The 12,506-nt window shown below is 38.1% G+C and overlaps 1 protein-coding gene across 2 annotated transcripts in view; it reads left to right on the top strand.

Annotated features, from left to right (window-relative positions):
• Positions 1–12,506, top strand: part of SPATA6 (spermatogenesis associated 6) — a 142,985-nt gene that overhangs the window by 39,097 nt on the left and 91,382 nt on the right. The gene's annotated exons all lie outside the window — the stretch shown is intronic.

Genomic DNA, 12,506 nt, shown 5'->3' with positions numbered 1-12,506 from the left:
GTTAACTAAGTTACCATTTCTGTTCAAATTGTTTCCTCTCAGGTTTTGCCATTGGGAGTGTGTGTGTGTTTGTGTGTGTGTGTGTGTGTGTGTGTGTGTGTGTGTGTGTGTAATTATTTGTTCTTTTAGTGAGAGTTCGGAAGGTGACCATAGCTAATGCATATTTAACCTATCATTTAACTCAAGTATTTGTTTATACTCATTGAAATATATCAGTGTGAACACCTATGTAACTAAAGCCTAGGTCAAGAAATAGAACACCTTGCTAGAACTTCAGAAAGCCCCCCATACCCTCTTCTAATCACTGTTTCCTCTCTGTTCCACAAAAGAATTTCCCTTTTAATGTCTAATGTTGTAATTTAGCTTTGCCCATTTTTGAACACTAAATAAATGGAATCATACTGTGCAAAATCTTTTGTGCCTGACTTTTTTTTTCAGCATTTTGCTGGAGATATTTGCCTTGTGTTGTTGTGAGTAACTAATCCATTCATCCTTATTGCTGTGTAGTATTTCATTATGCAGCTATACTCCAGTTTATTTATTCTGTTATTTATGGACATCGATAGACATTTAGGTTGTTTATAGTTTTTGCTATTATGAATAATGTTGCTCTGAACATTCCTGATTATATGACTTGATGCTCATGAGCACCCATTCCTATTTGGTAGATAACATAGAAATGAAATTGCTAAGTCTTAGGGTCAGCATGAATAGGCAATGCAAACAGTTTCCAGTGTTGCTCTACCAATATGTATTCTGCCATTGAAAGTTTTATTCTCTACATCCTTCCCAACTCCTGGGATTGCTGGATTTTTAAAAATTTTATCATTATGATGAGTGAATAATGCTTTTATTTGTTTTTTCCCTGAAGACAAATGAAGTAGACTAAGAATTCATACGTTTATCAATCTTTCGGGACATCTTTTTATAATGGGTGTGAAATGTTTGTCTTTTGCTCAATTCTGTATCAGGTTGTTACTTTCTTATTCATTTGTATGAATTTTCTATATTTTCTAGTTACAAACTCTCAATTATATGTGTTGCAAATATCTTCTCCCATTCTGTGGCTTGCATTTTTCATCTATTAGTGGTTCTTGTGCTTATGATGAGCAAGTTATTTTTAATATAGTCTAATTTAATAATGTAGTTTGATTTATTAATCTTTTTCTTTATGCTTAGCGCTAATTTTGGTCATGTTTAAGAATTCTTTCCCTGCCTCAAGTTATGAAGATACTCTTTTATATAATCTAAAAGCCTTATTTCTTTAATTTTTATATTTAGATTTATGGTCCACCTGGATTTCATTTTTATATATGGTATGAAATAAGGATAAAATTTCATTTTTTATGTATATCTGTGTGTGCAATGCTATTTGGTGAAAAGACTTTCCTTATTATAATCAGTCTGTAATGTTATTTTGTCATAAGTTAAGTGCCTACATATATGTGAATTTTTTTCTAGTCTCTCTTCTGTGTCATGGGTCTGTTTGTCCATTCTTTTTAAAAAAATTTTTTTTTAACGTTTATTCATTTTTTGAGAGACAGAGAGGGACAGAGTGCAAGCAGGGGTGGGGCAGAGAGAGAGGGAGACACAGAATCCGAAGTAGGCTCCAGGCTCTGAGCTGTCAGCACAGAGCCCGACACGGGGCTCGAACTCAGGAACTGCGAGATCATGACCTGAGCTGAAGTTGGACACTTAACTGACTGAGCCACCCAGGCACCCCGTTTGTTCATTCTTGCATAAATACTATGCTTTCTTAATTACTGTAACTTCAGTTTTTATATCTGGTAGTTTGAGCCCTCCAGATTTATTTCTTTTGGAAATTGTCTTAGCTATTTTTTGTGTCAAAAGTGTCTAACGTATAATTTTAACCCTGTGTACTCATCATTGATTAGTCACTTTTGTGTATATCAGTAATCACCATTCACCAAGACATAGAGTGTTTCCATTGCTCAGAAAGGTTTCCTTGTGTCTCTACCAGTCAATACTCCCCTCAAGATAATCACTATTATGACTTTTATCAACATTGATTACTTTTGTCTATTCTTGACCTTCATGTAAATTAAATCATAGAATAAGTATTCATTTGAGTATGGCTCATGTCTGTCAGAAGCACCTGTGTTGTTGTATCTCAGTAAACCATTCTTTTTTTATTGCTCTTTGGTATTCCATTATATGAATATACTATAATTTATTTACTTCCCTGTTCATGAGGATTGTTTTTAGCCTTGGGTTATTATGAATAAAACGACTATGGATATTTTTATAAGTATCTTTTGGTAATTGTATATACTCAGTTCTCTTGGTATATTCTTAGTGGTGGAATTTCTGGGTCATAGAGTGCATGTATAATTAGCTTTAGTTAATAGTGCTTAACAGTTCCCCCCCAAATAATTGTAACCATTCTTTGTTGTTTCAGGATATTGAACATTTTATGCGAAAAATTGCAGAAATAATTGGGGGCATGGAATTATGCTCTCGTTCTCCAGATAGGTTTTATTTGTTTTTATTTGCCTGTTCCAGGCTGCTAGTACACTAGCAATCCTTGATCATGTCAGTCTAATGTTACAGATTAAGGTGATTTGAAGCCAGATTTCAGTTCTTGTAAAAGCCAGGTTATTTACAGTTCATCTCTATTCCCGGGCTCTTTCAGGGGACTATCTAAAGTGTGGAGAATTTATGAATATCTCTCCTTCTGGGTAGGCCCTGAAGTCATATTTTGCTTCTAGGTCTGTGAGACCATAAAAACCTCAGCTAAATTTATCAATCCTTCATTTGTCTTTTCTGAAATTAGCAGATGCCCCTAGAGAGAAAACAGCTCCAATGTCTGGTTCATCTTCCTGGCTTTTTCTTCTTCAGGATTCTAAACTCTAATTCTAAACTGTCTTATTTGCTTCTCTGTGCCTGCAAGCAGATTTTTAAAAATCATTTGACCAGATTTTTAAAATGTTCCTAGTAGGATGATTGGTGTGCTTGGTATATATTGTCATTATCTGAAGTAGAAGTCTGTTCCCCATTAATATTCTTTCTACCCTCATCTTGTCTCTGTGTAGTCTCCCATTCCTTTTTCCCTTCGTTATGTCTGTTTATTCTAAGTATCTATTATTTGGTTGATATTGCATGGTTAATTATCACAGATTTGTGTAATCCATATTTTCATTTGATATAAACATATTCATATTCCTACATGTTTCGTTTTGTAAGTGAACTTAGAATCATGTTTCAGGTCTAAAATAAATCTCTTTGAATTTAATTTCAATTATATTTTGGGGGAATTGGCATTTTTACATTATTCATTCTTCCCACTTAGATATGCAATGTATATTGACTTTTTAAACTTATGTTTTCCTTGTGTATAATATTAAGGTTTTGGGGGTATGTGTGTATGTACTTGCCATACATTTCTTATATTTCTAACTGGTTATATATTATGTGACTTTGGGGAATAAGGCTCTTCACCCACTTTTCTTTCTTTTTTTCGTGTGTGTGTGTGTGTGTGTGTGTGTGTGTGTGTGGTTGATATACAGGAAAGTGACCAAAAAATGTTTATCTTGTATCCAGTCATTTTTTTCAATATTTATTTATTTTGAGAAAGAGAGAGAGAGAGTGAGGGAGACGGGCAAAGAGAGAGGGAGAGAGAAAATGCCAAGTAGGCTGCATGCTGTCAGTGCAGAGCTTGACGCGGGGCTCAGTCCCACCCACTGTGAGATCATGACCTGAGCTGAAACCAAAAGTTGGACGCTCAACCAACTGAGCCACCCAGGCACCCCAAGGACTTTTAAAATTCAGTAATAAAATAACAACATTAATTTAAAAATGAGCCAAAGACCTTAACAGATACTTCACCAAAGAAGATATAAAGATGGCAAATAAGCATATGGAAATATGCTCCACATCATATGTCTTTGGGGAAATTCAAATTAAAACAAGTTATCACCAAAAACCTAGAATGGCCAAAATCCAAAACACTGACAGCACCAAATGTTGGTGGGGATACTGAGCAACAAGAACTCTTCTTATATACTGCTGGTGGGAATGCATAATGGAACAGCAATTTAGAAGACAGTCTGGCAGTTTATTACAAAACTAAACACAGTCTTAACATACAGCAGCTACTCCTTTTGGTATTTACCCAAAGGAGTTGAAAACTTATGTCCACATAAAAACCTGCACAATAGCCTGCACAAGGTTTTGTTTGTTTGTTTTTAATTTTAGTCAGTTAATATACAGTACAGTATTGGTTTCAGGAGTACAATTCAGTGATTTGTCACTTTATACAACACCCAGTGCTCATCACATAAGTATCCTCTTTAACAGCCATCACCCATCTAGCTTGTCCCCTACCCACCTCCCTCCACCAACCTCAATTTGTTCTCTATCCTTAAGATAGTCTCTCACAAGTCTCTTGTGGTGGGGTACCTAGGTGGCTCAGTCAGTTAAGTGTCCCACTTTGGTTCAGGTCATGATCTCATGGTTCGTGAGTTCGAGCCTTGTGTCAGGCTCTGTGCTGTCAGCTCGGAGCCTGGAACCTGCTTCAGATTCTGTGACTCCCTCTCTGTCTCTGCCCCTCCCCCAGTCCTTCACACACATGAGCGTGCTCTCTTTCTCTCTGTCTGTAAGATAAACATTAAAAAACAGAGTCTCTTGTGTTTTTGGTTTGTATCAAGTCCTGCCCCGGGCTTTGTGCTGTAGCACAGAGCCTGCTTGGGATTCTCTCCCTCTCTCTCTGCCCCTCCCCCACCACGTGTGCTCTTTCTATCAAAAAAAAAAAACAATCAAAGAAAAAAAAGGAGTATCTTCTGGTTGGTTTCCCTTTCTTCTCTTTTTTACCCCCTTTCCCAAATGTTGTTCATCTGTTTTGTTTCTTAAATTCCACATATGAGTGAAATCATATGGTATTTGTCTTTATCTGATTGACCTTTTTTGCTTAGCATAATACATTCTTGCTCCATCCACATCGTTGAAAATGGCAAGATTTTATTCTTTTTGTTGGCTGAGTAATATTCACTGTATGTGTGTACATATATATATATATATATATATATATATACACACACATTGTGTGTGTGTTTGTGTGTATACAATGTCTTTATTCATTTGATGGACATTTGGGCTTTCTCCATAGTTAGGCTATTGCTGATGCTGCTGTAAATGTTGTGGTGCATGTACCCTTTTGAATCTGTGTTGTTGTATCCTTTGGGTAAATAAATATTTAGAAGTGCAATTGTTGGATCATAGGGTAGGTCTATTTTTAGTTTTTTGAGGAACCTCAACTCTGTTCTCCAGAGTGGCTACATCAGTTTGCACTACACCAGTGCAAATAGGGTTCCCCTTTTTCCGCATCCTTGCCAGCATCTGTTGTTTCTTGTGTTGTTAATTCTAGCCATTTTGAAAGGTGTAGTAAGCTGGTATCTCATCATGGTTTTGATTTGTATTTCCCTGATGATGAGTTCTACCTGTTTTCTCCTGTAACGTTTTGATGGTTTCCTGTCTCACATTTAGGTCTTTCATCCATTTTGAATTTATTTTGTGTGGTGTAAGAAAGTGGCCCAGGTTCATTCTTCTGCACTTTGCTGTTCAGTTCTCCTAACACCATTTGTGGAAGAGACTGTCTTTTTTCCACTAGACATTCTTTGCTGCTTTGTCAAAGGTTAGTTGACCATATAGTTGTGGGTCCATTTTTGGATTTTCTATTCTGTTCCATTTGTCTAAGTGTCTGTGTTTGTGCTAGTACCATACTGTTTTGATGACTACAGCTTTGTAATATAGCTTGAAGCCTAGAACCATGATGCCTCTAGCTTTGCTTTACTTTTTCTGGATTGCTTTGGCTATTCAGGGTCTTCTGTGATTCCGTACAAATTTTAAGATTGTTTGTTCTAGCTCTGCAAAAATACTTGTGGTATTTTGATAGGGATTGTATTGAATATGTAGATTGCTTTGGATAATATAGACATTTTAACAATGTTTGTTCTTCTGATCCATGTGCATGGAATGCTTTTCCATTTCTTTAAGTCCTCTCAATTTCTTTCATAAATGCTCTCTAGTTTTCGGAGTACAGATCTTTTACCTGTTTAGTTAGGTTTATTCCTAGGTATTTTATGTTTTTTGGTGCAATTGTAAATGGGATAGAGCCCTTGATTTCTTTTTCTGCTGCTTCATTATTGATGTATAAAAATGCAACAGATATCTGCATTGGTTTATTCCCTACGACTTTGCTGAATTCATGTATCAGTTCTGGCAATTTATTGGTGGAGTCTTTCAGGTTTCTTTTTTTTTTTTTTTAGTTTTATTTATTTTTAATTAAAAAAAATTTTTAATGTTTATTTTTATTTATAAATTCCTAATGTCCCTCATCCATTTAGCCCACCCCCCCACAATCCCTCCAGCAGCCCTCTGTTCTCTGTATTTAAGAGTCTCATATGTTTTGTTCCCCTCCCTGCTTCTATATTATTTTTGCTTCCCTTCCCTTGTATTTATCTATTTTGTATTTTAAATTCCTCATATGAGTGAAGTCATATGATATTTGTCTTTCTCTGACTAATTTCACTTAGCATAATACCTTCTAGTTCCATCCACATAGTTGCAAATGGCAAGATTTCATTCTTTTTGATTGCCAAGTAATACTCCATTATATATATGTACCATACCACATCTTCTTTATCCATTCATCTGTCGATGGACATTTGAGCTCTTTCCATACTTTGGCTATTGTCAATAGCACTGCTATAAACATTGGGGTGCATGTTCCCCTTCAAAACAGCACACCTGTATCCCTTGGATAAATACCTAGTAGTGCAATTGCTGGGTCGTAGGGTAGTTCAATTTTTAACTTTTTGAGGAACCTCCATACTGTTTTCCAGAGTGGCTGCACTAGTTTGCATTCCCACCAGCAGTGCAAAAGAGATCCTCTTTCTCTGCATCCTCGCCCACATCTGTTGTTGCCTGAGTTGTTAACGTTAGCCATTGTGACAGGTGTGAGGTGATACCTCATTGTGGTTTTCATTTGTATTTCTCTGATGCTGAGTGATGTTGAGCATTTTTTCATGTGTCTGTTAGCCATTGGGACGTCTTCTTTGGAAAAGTGCCTGTTCATGTCTTTTGCCCATTCCTTCACTGGATTATTTGTGTTTTGGGTGTTGAGTTTGATACGTTCTTTATAGATTTTGGATCCTAACCCTTTATTTGATATGTCATTTGCAAAGATCTTCTCCAATTCTGTTGGTTGGCTTTTAGTTTTGCTGATTGTTTCCTTTGCTGTGCAGAAGCTTTTAATTTTGATGAGGTCCCAATAGTTCATTTTTGCTTGTGTTTCCCTTGCCTCCAGAGACGTGTTGAGTAAGAGGTTGCTGTGGCCAAGGTCAAAGAGGTTTTTGCCTGTTTTCCCCTCTAGGATTTTCATGGCTTCCTGTCTTACATTTAGGTCTTTCTTCCATTTTGAGTTTATTTTTGTGTATGGTATAAGAAAGTGGTCCAGGTTCATTTTTCTGCATGTCGCTGTCCAGTTTTCCCAGGACCACTTGCTGAAGAGATTGTCTTTATTCCACTGGATATTCTTTCCTGCTTTGTCAAAGATTAGTTGGCCATACGTTTGTGGGTCCATTTCTGGGTTGTCTGTTCTGTTCCATTGATATGCGTGTCTGTTTTTGTGCCAGTGCCATACTGTCTTGATAATTACAACTTGAAGTCCAGGATTGTGATGCTTTGGTTTTCTTTTTCAAGATTACTTTGGCTATTCAGGGGCTTTTCTGGTTCCATGCAAATTTTAGGTTTGTTTGTTCTAGCTCTGTGAAGAATGCTGGTGTTATTTTGATAGGAATTGCTCAGGTTTCTACACAGAATATTATGTTTTCTTCAGATAGTGAAAATTTGACTTCTTCCTTGCCAATTTGGATGCTGTTCATTTCTTTTTGTTGTCTGATTGCTGAGGCTAAGACTTCAGTACTGTGTTAAATAGTAATCATGAGAGTGGACATCTTTGTCTCATTCCTCACTGTAGGGGAAAGGCTCTCCATATCATTTATTTTTGCTCTAATCTTTATTAGTTCCCTTCTTCTGCTGACTAGGGCTTTATTTGCTGTTCCTTTTCTAGCTCCTTTAGGTAAAAGGTTAGGTTGTATATTTGAGACCTTTCTTGCTTCTTGAGATAGGCCTAAATTGCAATATACTTCCCTCTTAGGACTGCCTGTGCTGTATTCCAAAGGTTTTGGACTGTCATGTTTTCATTTTTGTTTGCTTCCATATATTTCTTTATTTCTTCTTTAATTTCCTGGTTAACCTGTTCATTGTTTAATAAGATGTTCTTTAACCATCATGTATTTGAGGGCTTTCCAGTTTTTTTCTTGTGGTAGATTTCAAGTTTCATAGTGTTGTGATCTGAAAATATGCATGGTACGATCTCAATCTTTTTGTACTTGTTGAGGGCTGATTTCTGACCCAGAATGTGATCTATTCTGGAGAATGTTCCATGGGCACTAGAAAATAATATGTATTCTGCTTCTTTAGGATGGAATGTTCTTTATTTTTTTAAGTTTATTTATTTATTTTGAGAGAGAGAGAGAGAGAGAGAGAATATGAATGGGGGAGGGGTAGAGATGGTGAGAGAGAATCCCTGCTAGGAGCCTGCTAGGCTCCATGCTGTCAGCACCGAGCCTGATACAGGGCTTGATACCATGAACTATGAGATCATGGCCTGAGCTGAAATCAAGAGTCAGATGCTTAACTGACTGAGCCACCCACATGCCCCTAGGATGGAACGTTCCAAACATATGTTAAGTCTGTCTGGTCCAGTGTGCCATTCAAAGACATCATTTCCTTGTTGGTTTTCTGCTTAGGGGGAATATATATGTATGTATACACACACACACACATATATGGATCTTGTGTTTTTATCCATTCTGTTACCCTAGGTCTTTTGACTTAGAACTTTTACATTCAAAGTGATTATGGAAAGGTATGAATTTAGTGCCATTGTGTTACCTATAGAATTGGTGTTTCTGGTGGCATTCTCTGGTCTTCTCTTTTTTAATATTTTTTAATGTTTATTGATTTTTGAGACAGAGAGAGACAGAGCATGAACGGGGGAAGTCAGAGAGAGAGGGAGACACAGAATCTGAAGCAGGCTCCAGGCTCTGAGCTGTCAACACAGAGCTCGACGTGGGGCTTGAACTCACGGACCATGATATCATGACCTGAGCCGAAGTAGGACACTTAACTGACTGAGCCACCCAGGCGCCCCTGGTCTTTTCTTATCTTTGTTGCTTTTGGTCTTTTTCCTCCACTCAAAGAGTCCCCCTTAAAATTTCTTGCTGCGTTGGTTTAGTGGTCACAAACCTCTTTAGTTTTTGTTTGTCTGGGAAACTCTTTATCTCTCCTATTCTGAATGACAGCCTTGCCGGATAAAGAATTTTTGGCTGCATATTTTTCCAATTCAGCACGTTGAATATATCCTGCCACTCCTTTCTGGCCTGCCAAGTTTCTGTAGATAGATCTGCTGTGAACCTGATTTTTCTTCCCTTATAGGTTATGGACTTTTTTCCCTTGCTCCTTTTGGGATTCTTTCCTTGTCTGTGTATTTTGTGAATTTGACTGTATGCCTTGGCAATGGTTGGCTTTTGTGGAATTTAATGGGAGTTCCCTGTGCTTTTTGGATTTTGATGTCTGTGTCTTTCCTCAGATTAGGGAAATCTTCAGCTATAATTTTTATGAATAAACCTTCTGCCACCTTTTCTCTCTCTTCATGTTCTGGGATTCCTTCTGTATGAATTTTGTCACATTTTACTAAGTTGCTGAATTCCCTGAGTATACCTTTGTGATCCATTACTTTTCTTTCCCTCTTTTCATCTTCATTATTTTCCATAATTTTACCTTCTATATTACTCTGCTCCTCTGCTTCGTCCATCCTCATTTTTATGGCCTTCATTTGGGTTTGCATCTTGGTTTGACCATTTTTTATTTTAGCCTGACTAGATTTTAGTTCTTTCATCTCTGCAGAAAGGGATTCTCTGATGTCTTTATGCTTTTTTCAAGCTCAGCTAGTATCCTCATAATCATTGTTTTACTTATTTATTATTTATTTATTTATTTCTCATAATCATTGTTTTAAATTCTAGTTCAGACATCTTACTTATATCTGTACTGATTAAATCCTGGCTGTGAGTTCTACTTCCTGTTCTTTCTTTTGGAGTGAATTTTTCTGTCTCATCATTTTGTCCAGAAAAGAATAGAAGAAAGAAAAAAAAAACCAAGACAAAAAAACCAAAACCAAAACCAAAAAACTAGATCCGTGGTGTGTTTTGTTTTGCTTGTTAAAAGAATCTAGATCTAGGGGTGCCTGGGTGGCTCAGTTGGTTAAGTGTCTGACTTCAGTTCAGGTCACGATCTCATGGTCCATGGGTTAGGTTTGAGCGCCGCATCAGGCTCTGTGATGACAGCTCAGAGCCTGGAGCCTGCTTCGAATTTTGTGTCTCCCTCTCTCTTTGCCCTTCTCCCTCTCGTGCTCTGTCTCTCTCTCTCTCAAAAATAAATAAATATTAAAAAAAAATAATCTAGATCCAAAAGTATAAGTAATATAAAATAGAATAGAATAGAGAAAATAGATAACAGAAAAAAGAACTTGAGAAAAACTAAGAAGATACTTGAGAAAATAAATAATAATAAAAGGGGATGAAAGTAAAAAGGAAGTTAGATCCTGTTTCCCCTAGAGCTGAAGCTTTGCAACATTCTATGATCAATAGACTTGGTGTTGAGTTGTTTGTGCTGGTCTTCTGGGGGACCGACCTTCTGTGCTGATTTTCAGGCTGACTTGTTTCAGTGAAAATGGGCCGGGACGAGGTGAAAAGGAGGGGGTTGTGCTTTGTGTACGTGGCTCCATCCTCCACTAGGTGGTGCTGTTTTGCTCCCTGAAGGCTTTCAGTTCAGATGGACAGGATGCACAGCTCCCTAGCCCTGGAGCTGAAAGTTCACACCGCCCACTCTTCAACAAACCCTCACAGAAGAGTAGTCACCCCTTTTGTGTACCTGGTTTTCGTGAGAACCATGCGTTCACCCTGCCTGATCTGAGCTTTTTTATCTCAGGCACACGACTAAGTTTCAAAACTACACGAATTTTAGGGAATCCTGCACAGGGACCCAAGCTGTTCCCCTGGGGGAGCATCTTGCTATGCTTTTGCCCTTTGCCAGCCAGTGTGAGGAAAGCAGTCACAGACCCCACAGTGGTTCAGAGTTTATGTCAAAACAGAGCAGAAAGCCAGCACCCTGCCTTAGCTCACTGCCCTCAGCCCGAGTACCCACTCCTATGCTTGGGAACAGTGCAGCAGGTTGGCCTGACCCGTCTTTCTTGTGACCCAGTGGATCCTCAGACCATGCTGTCACTTCTGGGATTCTGCCCTGGTTTGCCACCTGAGCACCTTTAATCCAGGCACATCCCACATGGTGGTGGACTTCTAAAGTTCAGATTTTGTACTCTGCTGCTTATAATACTTTGCAGTAGCTTCTGTAAGCAGGCTCCCTCACAGCCTCTGTACCCACAGCTATGTCTCCCCCAAGTAAACTCTCTCCTTCCAGAAGGTGGTCATTTTTCTACCTGTTGATTTGCTCTTTTTGTTCTCTCAGACCTCTGATTGATTTCTTGGGTGTTCAGAGTTATTTGATAACTTGCTTTATTTGAGGGACGAGACAAGCTGAAGGTCTCCCTGCTCCTCCACCACCTGAACTCCTTTCTCCACAAGCTTGTTTATAGAAGCCTTTTTTTATAACTGTCAAAACTTGGAAGCAACCAAGATGCCCCCTAGTAGATGAATGGATAAATAAAGTGTGGTATATCCAGACAATGAATATTATTCAACACTTAAAAGAAATGAGCTATCAGGGCACCTGGGTAGCTCAGTTGGTTAAGTGTCCCATACTAGATTTCGGCTCAAGTCATGATCTCACAGTGTGTAAGTTTGAGCCCTGCATTGGACTCTGTGCTGAGATCACGGAACCTGCTTGGGATTGTCTCCTTCTCTCTCTGTGCCACCTCCCCCACCCCGACCAAAAAAATAAATAAATAAACATTTAAGAAAAAGAAATGAGCTATCAAGCCTTCAATAACATGAAGGACCCTGAAATGTGTGTTACTGAGTGAAAGAAGCCAATGGGAAAAACCTGAACGCTATATGATTCTAACTACATGACATTCTGGAAAAGGCAAAACTGGAGACAATGAAAAGATCAGTGGTTGCTTGTGGAGGCAAATTGAAGTGGAACAGAGAGATGAATAGGCAAGAGCACAGAGGGAAATCAGGGAAGTGAAAATACTATGGGTGATACTATAACGATGGAATATGTCATTATACATTTGTCCAAACCCACAGAGTATACATCACCAAGACTGAACCCTAAGGTAAACTATGGACTTTGGGTGATTATGATGGAACTATGGGGGTTTATCCTTGGTAAAAAAAAACAAAAACAAAAACAAAAACGTGCCATTCCTGTGAGTGAGGTTGATAGTAGGGAGGCTGTGC

The sequence above is a fragment of the Prionailurus bengalensis genome, chromosome C1, assembly GCF_016509475.1.
Source record: "Prionailurus bengalensis isolate Pbe53 chromosome C1, Fcat_Pben_1.1_paternal_pri, whole genome shotgun sequence".
Taxonomy (NCBI): domain Eukaryota; kingdom Metazoa; phylum Chordata; class Mammalia; order Carnivora; family Felidae; genus Prionailurus; species Prionailurus bengalensis.
This window is presented reverse-complemented; position numbering and strand designations above follow the sequence as displayed.